Here is a 25,794-nt window from a genome sequence, read left to right as displayed (position 1 = left end):
TGTATAAGTTATACTTTAGAAACATTTGTGTGATTATTTTTGGAGATGATTGGTACATTTGAGGTTATTAGTTTATCTAAAATTATAAATTTGAGGAGTATTTAATTTATTAATTGCGTGGAAGTTGGGGAGTTACAATTGATCCATTATTACATTTTTTATTATCCCAAAATGTATGTTCACTTTGAAAAGTCAAAACTTTAAATTTCAAAAATTTCAAAATTATCCTTTATAAGTGATTGCAAATATATTTAAAAATGAAGATAAAAACGGTACTTTGGAATTAATTATTTAAAAATTGAATTCTGTAATAACCCAACCCATAATATACTTAATTATTCATATGATTACGTGTTTGATATGAATTTATATGTTTAATTATATGAGTTATTATGTGATTATGAATTTTTATCTGTTGAGTGTAGAAAAATCTATTTAAATTGGGGGCTTTGAACTGAGAATTTATAGCCTTAGTGGTGCCAAAAACCAAAGCCGACTTTACATTTGTGTTTAGCATTTTTTTTAGAGCATGTGGTGGAATTTGACAAAAGTTCGATTCGTAATGAATTAATTGAGCTTAATTAGCATAAACCTTAGATTAAGCCAATCTCATTATATATGTGATTTTATGTTTAATTGATTAAGGAGATTTGGATTCTAATTGGATATTATTCTAAAGTAATTTGGGATTTATGGGAATTTTGGAGTTTGATTCGTATTTGATTTTAATATTGATTTATTTTGGAATTAGAAATTAAGGGTCCAAATGGCTTAAGGAAGTGAAATTAATAAGTTGAATCAATTTAATTTTAAATGCGGACCCATTTGGAAATTTAATTACTATTTGGTTCAGAGTAAAATCAAGATTTGATTAACTGGGTCCAAATTGGAGTTAATTATGTTATAAGGTTTGAGAAATTATGATTATTAGAGATTAAATCTATTTATGAGGTATCCAATTTGAATATAAAATTTATTGACAAGGATTTTGGATTTGATTTGAAATTGAAGGCCTGGGTGATTTACGAAACCAAAATTGATTATGATAATAAGTTCAATTTAATAATTGGAGCTTTTTGGGAGTTTTTTTTTTTTTTTTTGATCATATGAAAAAAAAAGCAGGGAACACAACCAAAACAAAACTAACTAGGCCGGCCTTAATAAAACATCTTATTCAGAAAAATTTAAATATAATTAATTGGGCTATAATGGAAGTCAAATTAGACAGAGTAAATTATGTGAGATTTTTAATTAGTTGTGATTAATCAAATTATGTATTAATCAAGTGTTAATTATAATTAGTTAAGACAAGTGGGGTTTAATTAAGACAAGTGGGGTTTAATTAGTAACTTAGTTAATTTTAGAGTCTTCTAATCTTGTTGTATTGGAACCTTATGTGCACGTGTGAATAGTGTTGAATCAGGAAGTGGCTTTGTGTGTACGTGGTGCCAATTTCAAGTGAAGAAGTGGGCTTATTCCTTTTTCTTCTTCAGAATTGTTTTTGCTGTATACGGTTTAGAGTGGGAGAGAAGAACAGAGAGAGAGAAGTCAAACCACTATGCTGGAAAAGCTTTGGAGAAATGGGTTTAAGAGATCTAAATGAAGATATGAGAGGGAATTCAAGGAATTAAAAAGAAATTCAGCTATTGAAGGTTAAAGGTAAGGATTTCAATCTTAATTTTTTTTTTTTTTTTTTTTTTTTTTTTTTTTTTTATAGAATCCTTGTATTACACTTGAAATTAAAGATGAAATGGGACTCAAAAATCATGTAATTAATAGGAATTAGCAAGAAGATGAAGAAAATTAGAATTATGTTTAAGATTATGGAAATAAATTTGGAAATTAATTAGTTAGAGTTTAATTTTTGTTATTCTTCATAAATTGAAACTCATCCTTACATGCATGTTAGAATTTCAAGGTTTTAGATTTAGAGATTGTTTAGGATATTCTAAATAAGTACACTTTTTGACTTTTTATAAAAAGATGTGTAGAAAAGTAGAGAGAAGATGTTGATTGATGTGACTTAAAAAATATAAAAAGTGTGAACTTATTTAGTCTTTCCAAACAAGACCTTAATTTATCTGTAAAAGACTTATAAGTTTAAATTTGGGTTAGATACGAAGAAAATTAATAAAAATCTAAATTAGAGTAATTCAAGAATTAAATTATGATTTGCTTGGGAAAAATATAAAATCAGTAGTTTTGATCCTAATTTCATACATGCAAATATTTCTTTAAAAGAGTTTATAATTTTAATTTCATGATTTAAGAGGAATTCGTAAAATGATGAAGAAATTGAATTGGATTCAAAATTATAGAAGGAAATTGGGTTCTAAACATTAAATGGGTTACATGCATATTTATGGTTATGGAAATAATTGTAAGAATTCTTCAATTTGAGCTTAGATTTGGAAACCTTGATATATATGAGATGTATATTTGCATGCATCATGAGTTTTGATAGGATTTGAACTATGCAAGTTTATTATACATTTGATTTTGAAGAAAAGTTTGGAAACCATGAGTTCATGAAAATATGGATTTTGATTTTGATTATTAACCAATTCATGTAATGTAATTTAAGAGTTTTATTTAATTTAAACAAATTTTGGAATATATATTAAATTAGTTAGTTTTATTTGAATTACATATATTCAATGTTTGCTAGGAAATTGACAAGAAAATGAAGAATTGGAGCTAAGATCAAGTTTATGATGTTAAATTAAAAATTAATTATTTTGGATTTGAATTTGAATATCTTATATGAATTTGAATCTTATTTCTACATGCATGTAATTTGGAGGAATTAAAGAATTAATTCATAAACATGGTTAAGGTCAATCAATATGAAAATAAATTATAATTTATATTTGAGAATCAAAAATTAGTTTGATTTTGATTTAAATTTCTTACATGTAAATATTTTGAAGGAGCGTTATAGTTTTAATTTATGTTTTATAAAACAACGAAGAAGAATGTTAGAATTATTATATTCATGAAATTATTGGTTTTAATCTTAATGATCAAAGAGATTTTTGTATTAGAAATTAGAAAATTAGTCATGGGTTCATCTTTATTAATAAAATTACATGTTTGAATTGGTTCATGCAAGAGTTTAAGTTTTGAAAATGTGTTTGGAAATTATTTGTTGAGGAATTTTGCTAGCCACTCGAGCGGAAAAGTCACTGCTCGAGCGAACATTGAGGCCAACTAGTATTTTTATAAAGCTTTGTAGACCGCTCGTGTAACGTCCTCAAAATAATACATAAAACCCATCACTTTAGACATGCATTGATATAAAGAAACCAACCATTTCTATTCATCAGAGTAGTTCTTACAGCAGTATTACATGTTAACAACAAAAGCAATTGCCCTATAGGCTTACAGCTTTCCAAGTTAACACTTGGTTACACAAAAGAAGAGTACTAACTCTATACAAAATAAGCCCTTGGCTTGATATACATGTAATACAAACAAAATAAACAAAAAGAGTCTTCAACTCTCATCATCATCCAAACTATGTCCTTGGAGGTGACATGCTACCTGTACATGAAAATAATGTCCCATATAGGGTGAGCCAACGCCCAGTAGAGATATGCTAAACACAGTATGAGCAGTAACTAAAACATTAGCAATTGATAAGTGTTTAATTCCCATAAATCAATTCATAACTCATTCCCATTACATGACCACTATGTTCATGTTTCATTTCATTTTCCATTTCTTATCAATTTCACAATTTACATCAACGGCTCAGAACCTGGCCAACCACTTATATGAGACAGTGACTCACATTAAACATTTCTCATTTTACAAAAGATAAACATACTTGTTGTATCAACATCTCAACAGATAAGCATACAAGCTGTATCCACATTTCAACAAATAAACATATGAGCTATATCAACACTTCCATAGATAAGCATATAAGCTATATCAACACTTCCATAGATAAGCATATAAGCTATATCAACACATTAACTGACAAGCATATGAGCTGTATCAGTAGAGTCCGTCCCCTATCTCCTCCCAAACAACATCCGGTTTAGAGGTCCATCCCATATCTTCCCCTAAACCGTGGAGTACATCCCCTATCTCCTCCCACACACACAACGTATATACACATAGGTCATAGACACAATCAATCAATACATAACGTTAATGTATTCTATCAACCGTCATACTCTATGACATATCCAATTGATTAGTTTTAGTTTACCTAATCATCATGCATTGTCTATAACAATCAAAACTACCCTCCACCGGTAGCCCAAGCAATTATTTCTAAACAGATAATAAAAGCTCCAACAGATAAAATATCAATGTTTTCAAAAGTGAGCGATTAATAAATCCAACCCCACTATTCTACCATATAATGAGTCAATTTCATTATTTCCAACTCAATTCCATATAACCACAATTTTCCCAAATTAATCATACCAATTAATTTATACAACCAATTAAGGTTTTCTACCCCATATCCCAATATTGACCCAATGGTACATATATCAACAACCAACAACAATATCATTATTTTGAAACCCAAATTACACATTTAGAATCAAAATAACAAAGCCCTCTTTTAACATTTTGAAACCCCAAGTCCCAAAATTTCCCAACTTCAACACTTTATCAAAACAACCAAAAATCTATGTCAAAGATCATAAGAGTAAGTAGGAATCCCTACCTCAAATTCGGAGCCCAAGGGAAGAAGATGACAAAACTCAAAGTGCTCCAAAACTCAATATGCTCGGATCAAAACGTAGCCCTCGACGATCAACAACCTTTTTGTAAAGGCCAAAGGTAAGGAAAGCACTCTAACTAGATCAAACCCTAGAGAGAAGGGAGTTTCTAGAGAGAGAGGCTCTCAAAAACGTTTTTGGGAATGTAAGAGAGAGAGAGGAAGTGTAGAAAATGATTCAAAAATACCCAGCTGCCCTCTGTTATACGACATTCCCGCTCGAGCGGAAAACACAACGCTCGAGCGTCAAGAACAAACAAACTAGGCCCGCTCGAGCGCAAGAAGTCCCGCTCGAGCTCCAAGACACAAGAATAAAGGACATCCGCTCGAGCGCGAAAAACCAGTCCGCTCAAGCGTAGATTTCCCCCCCCAGAACTTACACCAACAATGTACTACCCGCTCGAGCGTCAACAAACCCGTTCGAGCGCGACCCGTTCGAGCGTAAAAATCACCCCTGCAGAAGTTTTGCAGAGCTCGAAAATACTGGAAGTGTGCAACCTCCGCTCGAGCGCTAGAATACCCGCTCGAGCGGAAAGATCAAAAACTTGGCAACAAGATTTTAGACCAAGGCTCAACCCACTTGCTCGAAACAAACCCAACACATCCTAAAACTCAATCAAATGGAATTAAAGGACAACAACAAGGTAGACACAACTACCAACTCCACGGAACCGAGTCCGGAATACAACTGAACAGTAAAGGGAATACCGGGATCGCTATAACCTTCCCCCCTTAAAGAATTTCGTCCCCGAAATTAAATATAAGTTTTCAAAAACAAGTTTTCTTCACTCCCAACAATATTACAACATAATATTTAACAATCCGACCCATTACTGGTCAATCCATCTCTATTCAAGAGGCATTTCACCACATATCTCAATATGCATTAACAACATGTTTTCCCTGAAATTCAACAATTTCTACATACATGCTTCACCATTCTATATCAAATTCATCAATCATGATATATCTCTATTTCTACAATACATTCAACATATACAATGTTATAACAAACTTCCATTTCGAGGCAAGTTTTACAATACTTCCATAAATCAAAACATTCACAATGTTTTACAACTTAAGACATATATAATGCTCTTCAAGTTCAACAATATTACAAAATTACCAATGCATGGTTACACATCAACAAACACGTCCGGATATTGCTCGAGGACCTCCAACTCACGTTCTCAAGTGGCTTCCTCCACTCTGTGATGTTTTCACAAAACCTTTACCAAAGGAATGGTCTTGCCACGCAGGACCTGATCCCGCCTATCCAAGACCCGAACCGGTCTCTCCTCATACGAGGCATCCTCATCTACCTCTAGGTCGGTCCAATCTAACATATGTGACGGATCCGGCTCTTACTTCTGAAGCATACTGACATGAAATACGTCATGCACCCCGGATAACTGCGGTGGCAAAGCCAAACGATAAACAACTTCCCCAATCCTCTCAAGGATCTCAAAGGGACCAATAAACCGAGGGGATAATTTCCCACTCTTCTCAAACCTCATCAAATCTCGCCTAGGTGATATTTTCAAGAAAACATGATCACCTACCTCAAAAGCCAAAGGCCTCCTCCTACGGTCGGCATAACTCTTTTGGCGACTCTGGGCTGTAACAAGCCTCCTACGGATAAGCTCAACTTTCTCCGTCGTCTCCCTAACCAACTCCGGACCCAAAAAAAGTGCATCACCCACCTCGGCCCAACAAACTGGAGACCTACACGGTCGGCCATACAAGGCCTCAAACGGTGCCATACCGATACTAGACTGAAAACTGTTATTGTAGGCAAACTCCACTAAGGGCAAGTGCCTCTCCCATTTCCCACTAAAGTCAAGGACACAACCTCAAAGCATATCCTCAGGGATCTGAATAGTACGCTCGGACTGCCCGTCAGTCTGAGGGTGATAAGCCGTACTAAAGGTCAACTTAGTGCCCAAGGCACTCTGCAAACTCTGCTACAACCTAGCAGTAAAGCGAGAATCTCTATCTGAGACGATCACCACTAGGACCCCGTGCAATCTCACTATGTCCCGAATATACAAGTCGGTGAGATGATCTACCGAATCTCTCACACGCATAGGGATAAAGTGCGCCGACTTAGTCAACCGGTCTACAACCACCCAAATAGCATCACTACCCCGCTGAGTCCTCGGAAGACCTACAACGAAGTCCATAGTGACATGCTCCCACTTCCACTCGGCAATAGGCAAGGGTTGTAACAAACCCGCTGGCCTCTGATGCTCGGCCTTCACTTGCTGACAAGTAAAGCACTTAGACACGAAAACTACCACATCTCTCTTTATACCCCGCCACCAGAATTGGCAACCCAAATCCCGATACATCTTAGTGCCTCCCGGATGCACTGCAAGACGTGAATGGTGAAACTCTCGGAGTACCTCCTCTCAGCAAGCCTCCGGCACAAACAGACGGTCTCGGTATCTCACACTCAGGTCGGGATACACCGTCAAACCCTTCTCAACCTTCCCACTGAAGATCTTCTCTCGGAGGAATTCTACCTCAAGGTCACCTCTCTGTGCCTCTAACACTCGAGTCACAAGTGTAGGCTGCGCAACAACTAAAGCAAGGCCGCAGCCTCAACAGATTCGCCCAGAAGCAAATCAAACTCGCCAAGTGCACCCAACATCTCCCATTCTCGAATGGCTATACAAGCTACATCACTAATGAATTTCCTACTAAGGGCATCGGCCACAACATTGGCCTTCCCCGGGTGATAGTGCAACTCAAAATCATAGTCCTCAATGAACTCCATCCACCTTTTTTGCCTCAAATTCAAGTCCCTTTGTGTAAACAGGTACTTCAAACTCTTATGATCCGAGAACACCTCGAACCTCTCACTATAAAGGTAATGCCTCCAAATCTTCAAGGCAAAGATCACGGCTGCTAACTCTAGATCATGTGTAGGGTAATTCTTCTCGTGTATTTTCAACTGGCGTGAGCCATAAGCTACCACTTTCCCCTCTTGCATCAACACACAACCCAAACCGCTCTCGTGAGGCATCACAATAGACTGCATAACCCAACCCTCTCTCTGGAATAATCAAAACCGGAGCGGTGGTCAATCTAACCTTCAACTCTTGGAACGACTTTTCACAAGTCTCACTCCACACAAACTTGACCCCTTTCTGTGTCAATCTAGTCAACGACGAAGCTAGCTTGGAGAAATCTTTCACAAACTAATGGTAATACCCAGCTAATCCCAGAAAACTGCGGATCTCAAAAACGCTCTTAGGCTGTGCCCAATCTTGCACTGCCTCAGTCTTTGATGTATCAACAGACACCCCTTCTCCAGATACCACATGGCTTAAGAATTTGACTTCCCCTAGCCAGGACTCACACTTCCCAAATTTGGCATACAGCCTATGGGCTCTAAGCAACTCAAGCACCACTCTCAAGTGTTCCTCGTGCTCCTCCTCTGAAGGCGAATAGATAAGAATGTCGTCCACGAAAACGATCACAAATCGATCTAAGAATTCCCGGAAGATCCGGTTCATCAAGTCCATAAAAACTGCCGGTGCATTGGTAAGCCCAAATGGCATCACCAGAAACTCATAATGGCCATACCTCGTACGGAATGCCGTCTTCGGAATATCCTCCTCCCTGACCCTCAATTGGTGGTAACCCGATCTCAAGTCTATCTTAGAGAAACAACGGGAACCCTTCAACTGGTCAAACAGATCGTCTATACGGGGCATAGGGTATTTATTTTTAACCGTAGCCTGATTTAACTTCCGATAGTCGATACACAATCTCAAGGCATCATCTTTCTTTCTAGCAAAGAGGGTCAGTGCTCCCCACGGCGAAACACTAGGGCGAACAAATCCCTTATCTAACAATTCCTGGAGCTGAATCTTCAGCTCACTCAACTCGGCTGGGGCAAAATGATAAGGTGCCATAGAAATCGGCGCCGTGCCAGGCACTAAATCAATGGAGAACTCTATCTCTCAGTGAGGTGGCAAACTAACGAGATCCTCGGGAAAAACATCCGAATACTCACAAACCACCCTCGGCAATACAATCTGGGTCTCATCACACTCACCACTCAAGAAGCTAGCAAGTAGACCACTAAGCTCATTCCGCCCTCGCGGATCATACCCTGGTGGCAACACACTACCAACCTGATCCCCCAAGAAATGGAAACACTTCCCGCTCAAGGTACAAACTGTGACCCTCTGGCGGTAGCAATCAATAGCAGCTCGGTATGACGATAACCAGTCCATACCCAAAATAACATCAAAACCCTTCATGGGCATAACAACAAAGGGAAAAGGAAGCCTATGGTCGGCGACCTCTATATCACAATCTCTACATCCGTGTTTCAAAATCAATTCACCCCCAATAGGTGACACTACACAAATAGGAGATGCTAAAAGTGCCAACTCCAACTCCAACACAGATACAAATACAGCAGATACAAAAGAATGAGACGCACCCGTATCAATCAACACACTAGCAACCAAATTGCAAAACAGAAAGGTACCTTTCACAACTGATGGAGCTGGTACTAGGTCTTGCGCGGTAACATTATACACGTGCCCTATAGGCCCTTGATCCACCTGCTCACCTCTAGGAGCAAACGACTGCTGCACAGACTGGGATGACGAAGCTCCCGGATTGCCCCTCGAGGCCTGCACAGACTGAACTGGCTGATAACTCTGCGTCTACCTAGAACCAGACGCTCCCGAAGTGGCACTTAACTGTGAGCAAAACCTCTTCAGGTGCCCAGGTTGACCACACTGATAACAAGACAAAGGCTGGCCCCTGCCCTGACTCTGGACCTGAGGTCTAGCTGAAGAAGAAGTAGCTTGCTGACCCCCTCCCTTCTGCGGGCAAACCGAAGACTTGTGACCCAGCTGGCTACATGTAAAACAAGTCAAACCTCCCTGATTACCTCTCCCGGAGCCTACACTCGGCACTGGAAAGGTTGATCTAGCCAAACCACCCTGAGACTGCTGAGGATTAAAACCCCTCTGTCTCCTGCCATCACTCTGGCCATCTTGGCTCCTCTTGGAGCCTTTATGCTTCTCATCATCCTCCTCCTGCATCATAAGCTCCATATGAGCTGCAGCATCCACCAAACGTCTATACTCCCGGATAAACGACCCTCCAACCCTCAACTTGAGTCCACGCCTCAACTTCCGCTCAAACTCAAAGCAACGGCATTCTTCGGACGCCACAAGTTCAGGTGCAAACCTGGACAGACTGGTAAAAGTAGGCTCAAACTCGGCCACTGACAAACCCTGCTATTTAAGTTGGCAAAATTGTTCCCTCAGCTTCTCCCTAGCAGCTGAAGACAAGAACTTCTCCTGGAAAGCATTCACAAAAGCCTCCCACGCACTACCAACACTGCCCTTCTCGTACTTCCACCATTGACCCGCATCTCCCTTCAATTGGAAGGATCCCAAGGTCACCTTTAAAGCCCCGTCCTCTATGCCAAACATCTTGAACGTCTTCTCCATCTGTTCCAACCACTCGTTAGCCTTAAGTGGCTCTTTTAGATCCCCAACAAACTCGTCCAGGTTAGACCAGAAGAATTTCCTCAAGAAAGAAGGCCCTGCCTTAGTAACCTGATTCTCAGCTTTGAGAATACCCAAAGCTCTTGCTATCTCTCGGGCCAAGGCACCCATAGCCTGCTGACCCACTGGCTCGGCCACATTGGCCTGACCAACTCCCTCCTGCACTGCCGGAACATCATCCAGTAAAGGCACTTCCTGCCTCATAGGCCTACCACGCCTACCACCTCGTCCTCGTCCTGACATCCTATTAAAGGTAACGAAGACGTTAGCACATTCATAAATGTGTCGAAACTAAACACTCGCGTCCTAATGCATGGACAACTATAATTCACTCCATGTAAGCACATAAACACATAAGCACATACGAATTTCATTCCCGGATAATGATAGTCCCGAGGCGTTACTAGAGTTCCGGTTAGAAACAGCATTGATCAAGTGCCTTTCCAACAAGACTCACAGAAACCCAAGGATCCAATCAATATCCTAGAAATCAAATCCCATACCCAAGTAGTCACATAAGCATGTTATCACATAAGCATATAACATTACATTTAAGTCTCTTAACAAGCGAGACAAACCCATTGTGATACTAATCACTTTAGACATGCATTGATATAAAAAAACCAACCATTTCTATTCATCAGAGTAGTTCTTACAACAGTATTACATGTTAACAACAAAAGCAATTGCCCTATGGGCTTACAGCTTTCCAAGTCAACACTTGGTTACACAAAAGAAGAGTACTAACTCTATACAAAATAAGCCCTTGGCTTGATGTACATGTAATACAAACAAAATAAACAAAAAGAGTCTTCAACTCTCATCATCATCCAAGCTATGTCCTTGGAGGTGGCATGCTACCTGTACATGAAAATAATGTCCCATATAGGGTGAGCCAACGCCCAGTAGAGATATGCTAAACACAATATGAGCAGTAACTAAGACATTAGCAATTGATAAATGTTTAATTCCCATAAATCAATTCATAACTCATTCCCATTACATGACCACTATGTCCATGTTTCATTTCATTTTCCATTTCTTATCAATTTCATAATTTACATCAACGGCTTAGAACGTGGCCAACCACTTACATGAGACAGTGACTCATATTAAACGTTTCTCATTTTACAAAAGATAAACATACTTATTGTATCAACATCTCAACAGATAAGCATACAAGCTGTATCTATATTTCAACAAATAAGCATATGAGCTATATCAACACTTCCATAGATAAGCATATAAGCTATATCAGCACTTCCATAGATAAGCATATAAGCTATATCAACACATTAACTGACAAGCATATGAGTTGTACCAGTGGAGTCCATCCCCTATCTCCTCTCAAACAACATCTAGTTTAGAGGTCCATCCCCTATCTTCCCCTAAACCGTGGAGTACATCCCCTATCTCCTCCCACACACACAACGTATATATACATAGGTCATATACATAATCAATCAATACATAACGTTAATGTATTCTATCAACCGTCATACTCTATGACATATCCAATTAATTAGTTTTAGTTTGCCTAATCATCATGCATTGTCTACAACAATCAAAACTACCCTCCACCAGTAGCCCAAGCAATTATTTCTAAACAGATAATAAAAGCTCCAACAGATAAAATATCAATGTTTTCAAAAGTGAGCGATTAATAGATCCAACCCCACTATTCTACCATATAATGAGTCAATTTCATTATTTCCAACTCAATTCCATATAACCACAATTTTCCCAAATTAATCATACCAATTAATTTATACAATCAATTAGGGTTTTCTACCCCATATCTCAATATTGACCCAATGGTCTATATATCAACAACCAACAACAATATCATTATTTTGAAACCCAAATTACACATTTAGAATCAAAATAACAAAGCCCTCTTTTAACATTTTGAAACCCCAAGTCCCAAAATTTCCAAACTTCAACACTTTATCAAAACAACCAAAAATCTATGTCAAAGACCATAAGAGTAAGTAGGAATCCCTACCTCAAATTCGGAGCCCAAGGGAAGAAGATGACAAAACTCAAAGTGCTCCAAAACTCAATATGCTCGGATCAAAACGTAGCCCTCGACGATCAACAACCTTTTTGTAAAGGCCAAAGGTAAGGAAAGCACTCTAACTAGATCAAACCCTAGAGAGAAGGGAGTTTCTAGAGAGAGAGGCTCTCAAAAACGTTTTTGGGAAAGTAAGAGAGAGAGAGGAAGTGTAGAAAATGATTCAAAAATACCCAACTGCCCTCTGTTATACGACATTCCCGCTCGAGCGGAAAACACAACGCTCGAGCGTCAAGAACAAACAAACTAGGCCCGCTCGAGCGCAAGAAGTCCCGCTCGAGCTCCAAGACACAAGAATAAAGGACATCCGCTCGAGCGCGAAAAACCAGTCCGCTCAAGCGTAGATTTCCCCCTCCCAGAACTTACACCAACAATGTACTACTCGCTCGAGCGTCAACAAACCCGCTCGAGCGTAGAAATCACCCCTGCAGAAGTTTTGCAGGGCTCGAAAATACTAGAAGTGTGCAAACTCCGCTCGAGCGCTAGAATACCCGCTCTAGCGGAAAGTCCAAAAACTTGGCAACAAGATTTTAGACCAAGGCTCAACCCACCTGCTCGAAACAAACCCAACACATCCTAAAACTCAATCAAATGGAATTAAAGGACAACAACAAGGTAGACACAACTACCAACTCCACGGAACCGAGTCCGGAATACAACTGACCAGTAAAGGGAATACCGGGATCGCTATAGCTCGAGCGACCCAAGGTCCGCTCAAGTGAAGACCCTATTTTCAGCATATTTTGAAAAATTACATTTAGTTGATATTTTTATTCTCACCTCTTTTCAAAGCATTCTAGACATGATTTATGGCTCAATAAAGATTAATAAGCTAACAATCAACATTAATTAGTTGATTAAAGTAGTACTTGATTAAGAAGCCAAGTAAGGAATTGTTTTATTCATAAAAGAATGATTCAATAATGAAAGAATATGTGAAATGAGAATTCGATTCATTTGAATAAGAAAGAATAAACATATTAGAACTTCAGACTACTTAGACAGAAAAAGACAAGAAAAGTCAAGTTGACCAAGAAATTGATATTGTGTTTCTATGTATGTATGTTATGTATTTGTGTAGGTCATGCGCTATCGTTTGCCTACTCTATTTGATTTGTCCAATCTATCTGATCTGCTTTTGCAGCTATCTGTGAGTAATAACTCTGTAAAGTTATGTTTAACTTTAATTATTTTCTGATGATATGAAATGATCAGTTTTCTGAAATGCTATGTTTTGAATGAATGAATGATTGTCCAAAATTCTGAAAATTATTCGTGGCATCCTTAGTTTCATATGATATGCGTCCCTTTATGGGTCATCAGGTCCCTTTATGGGTCATCGGAACCGTCTCTGTGCACATGAGTCATTGGAATGCCTTCAAGGCCGTCCCTTTAAAGGTCATCGGATTTGTTAGCGCTAATGGATGTGCCACGTACTATGATGTGAAATATATCAATTTTGAAAATGAATATGAACATGTACATGAATCTGTTTCTAATTTGAAATCTGAATATGCATAAGACTTTGTTTCTGATAAGAATCTATTTCTGATATAAACTATGATTTTTGATTCTGTGATGAACATCATTCATTAAAACCCTTTACTATGTTATTATTTACTGGGCTCTAGCTCACCGTATTATTTATGTATGTAGGTGATCAGGCGCGTGACCAGGCATAGAGCTTTTGCCTGGACTTTGTTTTGTCAACCAACCTATGTGCCTCCTGTAGAGGTTTCGAATAAGTCAAGTGGTTATGGCTATGTGCATAAAGTTCAAGTTTTGTTTTCTTGTTTTTGTTTATACTGTATTTATGGCCAAGTCCCTTTCTATCTAGTCTCTATATGTATACGATGATGTGTAAATATATGTATATAAAGTTTAAATTTTTTCTGTCTCATATAAGTCTGTACAACTCAATAGACGTTGTATAATTGCTATTTGCTTCCGCAGCCCCTAATTATATGTTATTCTGCTAAGAGGCTTTTGGTAATCTGAGGATTACTAGCTGGTTATGACACTAAACCTGTAGGGGCGAGTTTGGATCGTGACAAATTCAAAGTGCAATGATTATGTTTTTTTTAAAAAGTTTGAATTTTCAAAAAAGGACTATCAATATTGGATGGAGGGAGTAAAATTTTGATTGCGTCTCTAATTTTGATGACTAAAAATAACATTAATCCATTAATGCATTATAAGTGTCTCTTACATTTCAGGTAGTCTTAATCTATTAAACACACTGATAAGCGTCTCTTACATTTCAGATAGTCTTTCTTACATAATTATCAAAATTAGGGACGAAATTAAAATTTTATTATTAGAAAAGTCAAAATTTGAATAAAAAAATTTCACCATTTATACAAGCACACATACATATACAATAAGATAGGTAAGTTATATATATACACAAAAAAATATAATAAATATTAGGGTTAATTACCAAAAAAAAAAAACCCCCCAAAGTTTCAGCTTTTCTTTAAATCCGAAAACGATTATCCGTTACCTTATACAAATGGAGATGGACGGAGAGGGTATATTGAAATACGGATGAAACTCCATGGTTTAATTTGTCAAAATTAAAACATTGGGTTTTAAAGTAAAAAATGTGTGAAATCTTGATTTTTTATTTTTTTAATTAATCCAAAAAAAATCATATACAAATATTTTTATCAAAAAAATTCAAAAAGATATATATATATATATATATATAATCAATGCTCTTTTATGAAATCACTTCTTTCAAATAAATCTTATTTTTAAGAGGATTAAATAAATCTCAAAGGCTCGATTTTTAAAATTATGAGAAAGATCAAAGAGAATGGCATACAGTTTTTTTGTCCTTGAAACCTAGTCCTGCCCAAACTTGTTGGGCTTTTACCCAAACAAGACCCAAATTCTGCATGGGCCGGTCCAAGTGAGATTGGGTTGGATTTGGGCCTTGATTTTGAAACTTAGTTTGGCCGAAGCTCATTGGCCTTTTACCTAAACCAAGCCCAAATCCTGGACATGTCGACTGAAGTGAGACTAGGCCTTGAAATTGAAACCCAACCCAACCTAACTCGTTGGACTTTTACCTAAACAAAGCCCAAATCTTGGATGGGTCAGCCCAAGTGAGACTGGGCCTTGAATTTGAAGCCTGGCCCAAGTTGATTGGGGTTTCACTCAAACAAAGGCCAAATCCTGGACAAACCTGCCCAAGTTAGACTGAGTCTAGAATTGGGTCTTGAACTTGAAACCCAACATGGCCCAAGCTGATTGGGCTTTTACTCAAATAAAAGCCCAAATTATGGACATACCAGCACAAGTGAGATTAGGCCTTGAATTTGAAACCCAATCCATAATTTTTTTTTTTTTTTTAAAAAAGTGAAGAAAAATTATTTAAAAAAAGACTCAAATCTTGGGCTAAGCCTGGAGGCCATAATTCCGTTGATGATTCCAAGTTTGTTTCCCTTTTATTTATTTATTTATTTATTGTGGTTGTTGTTGGTGTGTTTTTTTGTGTTGTTACATTTTTTTGTTGTTGTTGTTTGGGATAATCAAAATATGTGTTTTTACATGAAAAGAAAAAATACATAAATTAAGAATTATAGTTTGATGTTTATGTGAATATTTACATCATCTTTGATAAATTGTTTCAAAAAATATTTTTGATTATTATTCTCATTTACAATTTGATTTTGTTTAAACTTTCTTCTATTTGCAAGTAACAACACAATAAGAAACGATAATATTGATGATAATGCTGGATTGGAATTTTGGAGTGATAAAAAAGATGATGAGAAAATAATTAAAACTTGGGAAAAAAGATAAACAACCTTGAATATAAGTGATTAGAGTGTACATTAAGAAAAAAATATTTTATTTAAAAGTTGAATGTATATTATTCTTAATATAAATTATAATAAATTTATATTAAGATATAATAAAAATTAAAATTTTAAAATTCTAATTAAACGTATTGAAATACAATTTTACTGCAAACAAAATCACCCAAATAAGACCGGCCCAGCGTAAAAATGGAGGAAAAAGTGAACCCGGCCCAAAGTACCTGACAGAGATGTCGAAGAAGAACAACTTAGCTTGCAGAAAAAGACAGCACGAATACGAACTCCAAAATACTCTCTCTCTCTCTCTCTCTCTCTATATATATATATATATGTATATATATAAATTGAATTTAGTTTTTGGTAAATTGGCCTCCTATATGTTTTTGTTGTGGGTATGTGATTGAGTTTGTTCTGATTTGTATTTGAAAAAATCAGGAGAGAAATTACATAAAGAAAAGAAGGCAAAAAAGCTGCAGGCCAAGAAGAATAAGATGAAAGTAACTCCCTTTCCTCTTCCTCCAAGCCCACTCACTGTATATATGTATATACCAATAATTTGTTTAATTGCTCATGTGTTTTCATTTTATTCTCTAATTTTACTCTCTTATTTTTATTTTAAATTTTCTTTTTAAGGGTTTTATTAATTACTTGATGAACCTTGGGTGAGATGGGTGAGGTCGGTCACTGGTCATGTATTGAGTAGGACCAGGTATTTGGTCCTGGATAAATGATCATATGTGCGTTTATTCGTTTGTGCAATTTGGTAAATTTCTTGGTAATATAGTATCATTTGTGCAACGTTGTAAATTGTTGAATCTCTTTTTATTTATTCTCTATCCGAGTATTGTTATTCCGGTCGTATTGTATACTTTCCGAATTAATTTATTTTTCAGGCGTGAAGCAATTTAGTGGCGATTGAAGTATGAAAGGATTTATTTGAGTTAGAGATTTTGGAGGCCACCGCTATATATTAATTTAAGAGACAATTGTATAAGTTATATTTTAGAAACATTTGTGTGATTATTTTTGGAGATGATTGGTACATTTGAGGTTATTAGTTTATCCGAAATTATAAATTTGAGGAGTATTTAATTTATTAATTGCCTGGAAGTTGGGGAGTTACAATTGATCCATTATTACATTTTTTATTGTCCCAAAATGTATGTTCACTTTGAAAAGTCAAAACTTTAAATTTAAAAAATTTCAAAATTATCCTTTATAAGTGCTTGCAAATATATTTAAAAATGAAAATAAAAAGGGTACTTTGGAATTAATTATTTAAAATTTGAATTCTGTAATAACCCAACCCATAATATACTTAATTATGCATATGATTACGTGTTCGATATGAATTTGTATGTTTAATTATATGAGTTATTATGTGATTTATGTGATTATGGATTTTTATCTGTTGAGTGTAGAAAAATCTATTTAAATTGGGAGCTTTGAACTGAGAATTTATAGCCTTAGAGGTGCCAAAAATCAAAGCCGACTTTACATTTGTGTTTAGCATTTTTTTTAGAGCATGTGGTGGAATTTGACAAAAGTTCGATTCGTAATGAATTAATTGAGCTTAATTAGCATAAACCTTAGATTAAGCCAATCTCATTATGTATGTGATTTTATATTTAATTGATTAAGGGAATTTGGATTCTAATTGGCTATCACTCTAAAGTAATTTGAGATTTATGAGAATTTTGGAGTTTGATTCGTATTTGATTTTAATAATGATTTATTTTGGAATTAGAAATTAAGGGTTCAAATAGCTTAAGGAAATAAAATTAATAAGTTGAATCAATTTAATTTTAAATGCGGACCCATTTGGAAATTTAATTACTATTTGGTTCAGAGTAAAATCAAGATTTGATTAACTCGGTCCAAATTGGAGTTAATTATGTTATAAGGTTTGAGAAATTATGATTATTATGGATTAAATCTATTTATGAGATATCCAATTTGAGTATAAAATTTATTAACAAGGATTTTGGATTTGATTTTAAATTGAAGGCTGGGGTGATTTACGAAACCAAAATTAATTATGATAATAAGTTCAATTTAATAATTAGAGCCTTTTGAGAGTTTTTTTTTTTTTTTTAATCATATGAAAACAAGCAGGGAACACAACCAAAACAAAACTAACTAGGCCAGTCTTAATAAAACATCTGATTCAGAAAAATTTAAATATGATTAATTGGGCTATAATAAAAGTCAAGACCGAGTAAATTATGTGAGATTTTTAATTAATTGTGATTAATCAAATTATGTATTAATCAAGTGTTAATTATAATTAGTTAAGACTAAGTAAGGTTTAATTAAGTCAATACATAAATTAGTAACTTAATTAATTTTAGAGTCTTCTGATCTTGTTGTATTGGAACCTTATGTGCGCGTGTGAATAGTGTTGAATCAGGAAGTGGATTTGTGTGTACGTGGCGCCAATTTCAAGTGAAGAAGTGAGCTTATTCCTTTTTCTTTTTCAGAATTGTTTTTGCGGTATATGGTTTAGAGTGGGAGAGAAGAACAGAGAGAGAGAGAAGTCAAACCACTGTGCTGGAAAAAGCTTTGGAGAAATGGGTTTAAGAGATCTAAATGAAGATAAGGGAAAATTATTGATAAATTTCATATAGAAGTGTTTTAATTTAAGAAGTTCATGAAAGAATTTTTTAACTCATTTAGTCTTATGTATGTATAGTTTTATTTCAAAAAGTCTTTTTTCTTGATTTACACTATTTTCTTGGACACTTATGCCCTTATATTTAATTTTGATACCCTTATAAATATTTTTTGAACGGTTAGCAATTTTATGATGTGAACATTCATATTTTAAAATTTACATTGGTAGGAATGTAAAATTGGCCCGTGGGCGGCCCGAAACCCGCCCGCGAGCTGGGGCGGTCCCAGCCCGTTGACAATGTGAATATTCACATTGACATGTTAACATTCACATTAATAGGAGTGTAAAATTGGCCCGCGTCCCGTGACGGTGCGAAACCCGCCTGCGACCGATGGGCGGCCCGGGGCGGGCCTGGCCCGGCCCGTTGACAATGTGAATATTCACATTGACATGTTAACATTCACATTGATAAGAGTATAAAATTGGTCCGCGGCCCATGGGCGGCCAAAAGCCCGCCCGCGGTCCGGGGCGGGCCCAGCCCGGCCCGGTCCGGTCCGTTGACAATGTGAATATTCACATTTACATGTTAACATTCACATTGATAGAAGTGTAAAATTAGTCCGCGCCCCGTGGCTGCTCAAAACTCTTCCACGGCCCGTGGGCGGCCCGGGGCGGGCCCGGCCCGGCCTGTTAACAATATGAATATTCACATTGACATGTTAACATTCACATTGATAAGAGTGTAAAATTGGCCCGTAGCCCGACCGTAGCCCGAGGCGGGCTTGGCCGGATCCGTAACATTGTGAATATTCACATTGACATGTTAACATTAACATTGATAGGAGTGTAAAATTTGCCCGCTGCCCAAAACTTGCCCGCGGCCTGGGGTAGGTGCCGCCTAGCCCATTGACAATGTGAATATTCATATTGACATGTTAACATGCACATTGATAGGAATGTAGAATTGGCCTGTGGCTCGTGGGCTGCTCGACGCCTACCCACGGCCCGGGGCAGGCTCGTTTGGGTCCGAGCCCGAGCTGGTGGTTCAAGCCTCGGGTCGGGCCGATGGGCCTAGGCCTAGCCTCAAGCTTGGGCGGGCCTGGCCATTTTTTTTAAAATTCTTTTTAATTTTTTTTACCAAAATTTTATTATTTTCCACAAAAAAAACACTAGGCCTCGACGCGGGCCGGGCCTCGGACCGAGCCTTGAATGGGCCTTAACCAGGCCGATGGGTCGGGCCGGGCTTCAAAGTGATGGCCCAGGCCTTAGCCTAGGGTCTCTGACTAGGCTCGTGCCCGAGCCCAAACGAGCCTTTCCTGGGCCGCGGGCGGGCTTCGGGCAGCCTACGTTCTTTTTGACTATTCCATTAAGTCCTATTTGAGATAAGAAGACCAAAATACTATTTTCATCTACTTATATTCTATTTAGTCCACATTATTTTCTTATCTTTCAATAAGTCCTATGGGAGACATAATTACCAAAATACCCATAATGTGAATGTTCATATCGTCAATGTGAATATTCATATCATCAATGCGTAGAGACCCGGGCTAGCCCATATCGAGCCTCGTGGGTGTCCGAAAAAATCCGAGCCGGCCCGGCCCACGGGCCAAAAAATTAGGTCCAGGCCCTAACCTTGGCACAAGGGTATTCGGGCTTTGGACGAGCCGATGGATCGAGCCTCGAGTCGGGCCGGTGGGCCTGGGCCCAGCGTCGAGCTTAGGTCGGGCTTGGGCGGGCCTGACCATTTTTTTTTAATTCTTTTTAATTTTTTCTACCAAAATTTTATTATTTTCCACAAAAAAAAACATTGCACCTCGGGTGGGCTGGGCCTCAGACCGAGCCTTGAATGGCCCTTAAGGGGGCTGATGGGCCAGGCCGGGGTTCAAAGTGATGGCCTAGGCCCTAGCTTAGGGTCTCGGACATGCTCGGGCCCAGACCCAAACGAGCCTGCCCCGAGCCGTGGGCGGGTTCGGGCAGCCCACGGGCTGCGGGCCAATTCTATATTCCTATCAATGTGCATGTTAACATGTCAATGTGAATATTCACATTGTCAACGGGCCGTTCACATTGTCAACAGGCCGGGCCCGGCCGGGCTAGGCCTACCTTGAGCCACGGGCAAGCTTCGGGCAGCGGGCAAATTTTGCACTCCTATCAATGTTAATGTTAACATGTCAATGTGAATATTCACATTGTCACGGGTCGAGCCAAGCCCGCCTTGGGCTGCGGTCGGGCTTCGGGCCGTCCACGGGGTGTGGACCAATTTTACACTCTTATCAATGTGAATGTTAACATGTCAATGTGAATATTCACATTGTCAACAGGCCGGGCCGGGCCCACCCCGGGCCGCCCACGGACCGTGTGCGGGTTTCAGGCAGCCACGAGGCGCGGGCTAATTTTAAACTCCTATCAATGTGAATGTTAACATTGTCAATGTGAATATTCACATTGTCAACGGGCCGGGCCGGGCCCGCCCCGAGCCGCGAGCAGGCTTTTGGTTGCCTATGGGTTGCGGGTCAATTTTATACTCTTATCAATGTGAATGTTAACATGTCAATGTGAATATTCACACTGTCAACGGGCCGCCCCGGGCCACCCATGGGCCGTGTGCGGGTTTCGCGCCGCCACGGGACACGGGCCAATTTTACACTCCTATTAATGTGAATGTTAACATGTCAATGTGAATATTCACATTGTCAACGGGCCGGGCCAATTTTATACTCTTATCAATGTGAATGTTAACATGTCAATGTGAATATTCACATTGTCAATAGGCCGGGCCGGGCCCGCCCCGGGCCGTGGGCAGGTTTTGGGTAGCCACGAGACGCGGGCTAATTTTAAACTCCTATCAATGTGAATGTCAACATATCAATGTGAATATTCATATTGTCAACGGGCCGGGCCAAGCCGGGCCCGCCCCGGGCCTCGTGCAAGCTTTTGGTTACCCATGGGCCGCGGACCAATTTTATACTCTTATCAATGTGAATGTTAACATGTCAATGTGAATATTCACATTGTTAACGGGCAGCCTCGGGCCCATCCCAGGCCACTCATGGGTCGGGGGCGGGTTTCGGGCCGCCACGGGATGCGGTTAAGGTTAATCAATATAGAAATAAATTATAATTTATATTTGAGAATCAAAAATTAGTTTGATTTTGATTTAAATTTCTTACATGTAAATATTTTGAAAGGGCGTTATAGTTTTAATTTCTGTTTTATAAAACAAAGAAGAAGAATGTTAGAATTATTATATTCATGAAATTATTGGTTTTAATCTTAATGATCAAAGAGATTTTTGTATTAGAAATTGGAAAATTAGTCATGGGTTCATCTTTATTAATAAAATTACATGTTTGAATTGGTTCATGCAAGAGTTTAAGTTTTGAAAATGTGTTTGGAAATTATTTGTTGAGGAATTTTGCTGGCCACTCAAGCGGAAAGGTTACCGCTTGAGCGAATATTGAGGCCAACCAGTATTTTTATAAAGCTTTGCATATCGCTCGAGCGACCCATGGTTCGCTCGAGTAAAGACCTTATTTTCAGCATATTTTGAAAAATTACATTTAGTTCATATTTTTATTCTCACCTCTTTTCAAAGCATTCTAGACATGATTTATGGCTCAATAAAGATTAATAAACTAACAATCAACATTAATTAGTTGATTAAAGAATAAGTCATTAACTTAGTAATACTTGATTAAGAAGCCAAGTAAAGAATTGTTTTATTCAGAAAAGAATGATTCAATAATGAAAGAATATGTGAAATGAGAATCCGATTCATTTGAATAAGAAAGAATAAACATAGTAGAACTTCAGACCACTTAGACAGAAAAAGACAAGAAAAGTCAAGTTGACCAAGAAATTGATATTGTGTTTCTATGTGTGTATGTTATGTATTTGTGTAGGTCAGGCGCTATCGTTTGCCTACTCTATTTGATTTGTCCAATCTATCTGATCTGCTTTTGCAGCTATCTGTGAGTAATAACTCTATAAAGTTATGTTTAACTTTAATTATTTTCTGATGATATGAAATGATCAGTTTTCTGAAATGCTATGTTTTGAATGAATGAATGATTGTCCAAAATTCTGAAAGTTATTCGTGGCATCCTTAGTTTCATATGATATACGTCCCTTTATGGGTCATCGGAAACGTCTCTGAACACATGAGTCATCGGAATGCCTTCAATTTTGTCCCTTTAAGGGTCATCGGATTTGTTAGCACTAATGGATGTGCCACGTACTATGATGTGAAATATATCAATTTTGAAAATGAATATGAACATGTACATGAATCTGTTTCTAATTTGAAATCTGAATATGCATAAGACTTTGTTTCTGATAAGAATCTATTTATGATATAAACTATGATTTCTGATTCTATGATGAACATCATTCATTAAAACTCTTTACTATGTTATTATTCACTAGGCTCTAGCTCACCGTATTATTTATGTATGTAGGTGATCAGGCGCGTGACCAGGCCTAGAGCTTTTGCCTAGACTTTGTTTTGTCAGCCAACCTATGTGCCTCCCGTAGAGGTTCCGAATAAGTCAAGTGGTTATGGCTATGTGCATAAAGTTCAAGTTTTGTTTTCTTGTTTTTGTTTATACTGTATTTATGGCCAAGTCCTTTTCTATCTAGTCTTTATATGTATACGATGATGTGTAAATGTATGTATATAAAGTTTAAATTTTTTCTGTCTCATATAAGTCTGTACAACTCAATGGACGTTGTATAATTGTTATTTGCTTCCACAGCCCCTAATTATATGTTATTCTGTTAAGAGGCCTTTGGTAATCCGAAGATTACTGGCCGGTTACGACACTAAACCTGTAGGGGCGGGTTTGGGTCGTGACAAATTCAAAGTGCAATGATTATGTTTTCTTAAAAAGTTTGAATTTTCAAAAAAGGACTATCAATATTGGATGGAGGGAGTAAAATTTTGATTGCGTCTCTAATTTTGATGACTACAAATAACATTAATCCATTAATGCATTATAAGGCCCCGTTTGGAACAGGCTAATTTGGTAACTTTTTTGTTATTTGGCTAAAATATGAGCTAAAAAAAACTAGTATGTTTTGGATGGCTTTTTAGCTTTTTACGAAAAGATGTGCAAAAAGTAGAGAGAAAAGAGAATCTTTGACTTTTTGGTATGGGTTGTTGGCTTTTTGGCTAAACCGACCCTTCCCAAACGAGGCCTAAGTGTCCCTTACATTTCAGGTAGTCTTAATCTATTAAACACGCTGATAAGCTTCTCTTACATTTCAGATAGCCTTTCTTACATAATTATCAAAATTAGGGACGAAATTAAAAATTTATTATTAGAAAAGTCAAAATTTGAATAAAAAAATGTCACCATATATACAAGCGCACATATACATATACAATAAGATAGGTAAGTTATATATATACACAAAAATATATAATAAATATTAGGGTTAATTACAAAAAAAAATAAAAAAAATCCAAAGTTTCAGCTTTTCTTTAAATCCGAAAACGATTGTCCGTTACCTTATACAAATGGAGATGGACAGAGAGGGTATATTGAAATATGAATGAAACTCGAAGGTTTAATTTGTCAAAATTGAAACATTGGGTTTTAAAGTAAAAAATGTGTGAAATCTTGATTTTTTATTTTTTTAATTAATCCAAAAAAAATCATATACAAATATTTTTATCAAAAAAAATTCAAAAAGATATATATATATATATATAATCAATGCTCTTTCATGAAATCACTTCTTTCAAATAAATCTTATTTTTAAGAGGATTAAATAAATCTCAAAGGCTCGATTTTAAAAATTATGAGAAAGATCAAAGAGAATGGCATACAGTTTTTTTGTCCTTGAAACCTAGTCCGGCCCAAACTTGTTGGGCTTTTACCCAAACAAGACCCAAATTCTGTATGGGCCGGCCCAAGTGAGATTGGGTTTGATTTGGGCCTTGATTTTGAAACTCAGTCTGGCCCAAGCTCATTGGCCTTTTACCTAAACCAAGCCCAAATCTTGGACATGTCGACTGAAGTGAGACTAGGCCTTGAAATTGAAACCCAACCCAGCCCAACTCGTTGGACTTTTACCTAAACAAAGCCCAAATCCTGGACTGGTCAACCCAAGTGAGACTGGGCCTTGAATTTGAAGCCTGGCCCAAGTTGATTGGGATTTCACTCAAACAAAGGCCAAATCCTGGACAAACCTGCCCAAGTTAGACAGAGTCTAGAATTGGGTCTTGAACTTGAAACCCAACATGGCCCAAGCTCATTGGGCTTTTACTCAAATAAAAGCCCAAATTATGGACATACCCGCACAAGTGAGATTAGGCCTTGAATTTGAAACCCAATCCATAATTTTATTTTTTTTTTTTAAAAAGTGAAGAAAAATTATTTTAAAAAAGACTCAAATCTTGGGCTAAGCCTGGAGGCCATAATTCCGTTGATGATTCCAAGTTTGTTTCCCTTTTATTTATTTATTTTTTTTTGTGGTTGTTGTTGGTGTTTTTTTTTTTGTGTTGTTACATTTTTTTGTTGTTGTTGTTTGGGATAATCAAAATATGTGTTTTTACATGAAAAGAAAAAATACATAAATTAAGAATTATAGTTTGATATTTATGTGAATATTTACATCATCTTTGATAAATTGTTTCAAAAAATATTTTTGATTATTATTCTCATTTACTATTTGATTTTGTTTAAACTTTCTTCTATTTGCAAGTAACAACAAAATAAGAAACGATAATATTGATGATAATGATGGATTGAAATTTTGGAGTGATATAAAAGATGATGAGAAAATAATTAAAACTTAGGAAAAAAGTTAAACAACCTTGAATATAAGTGATTAGAGTGTACATTAAGAAAAAAATATTTTATTTAAAAGTTTAATGTATATAATAAAAATTAAAATTTTAAAATTCTAATTAAACGTATTGAAATACAATTTTACTGCAAATAAAATCACCCAAATAAGACTGGCCCAGCGTAAAAATGGAGGAAAAA

The 25,794-nt window shown here is 37.0% G+C and overlaps 1 long non-coding RNA gene across 1 annotated transcript; it reads left to right on the top strand.

Annotated features, from left to right (window-relative positions):
* The first annotated feature begins 1,438 nt into the window (after positions 1–1,438).
* Positions 1,439–14,351, top strand: LOC145820604 (uncharacterized). The gene is made up of 2 exons (XR_014362486.1): positions 1,439–1,659; positions 14,015–14,351. It is a non-coding gene; the product is annotated as an uncharacterized LOC145820604 (long non-coding RNA).
* The last annotated feature ends 11,443 nt before the right edge of the window (positions 14,352–25,794 follow it).

The sequence above is a fragment of the Camellia sinensis genome, chromosome 2, assembly GCF_055761805.1.
Source record: "Camellia sinensis isolate YWXY chromosome 2, ASM5576180v1, whole genome shotgun sequence".
Classification (NCBI taxonomy): Eukaryota; Viridiplantae; Streptophyta; class Magnoliopsida; order Ericales; family Theaceae; genus Camellia; species Camellia sinensis.
Note: the sequence above shows the minus strand (reverse complement) of the source record. Positions and strands in the feature narration are given on the sequence as shown.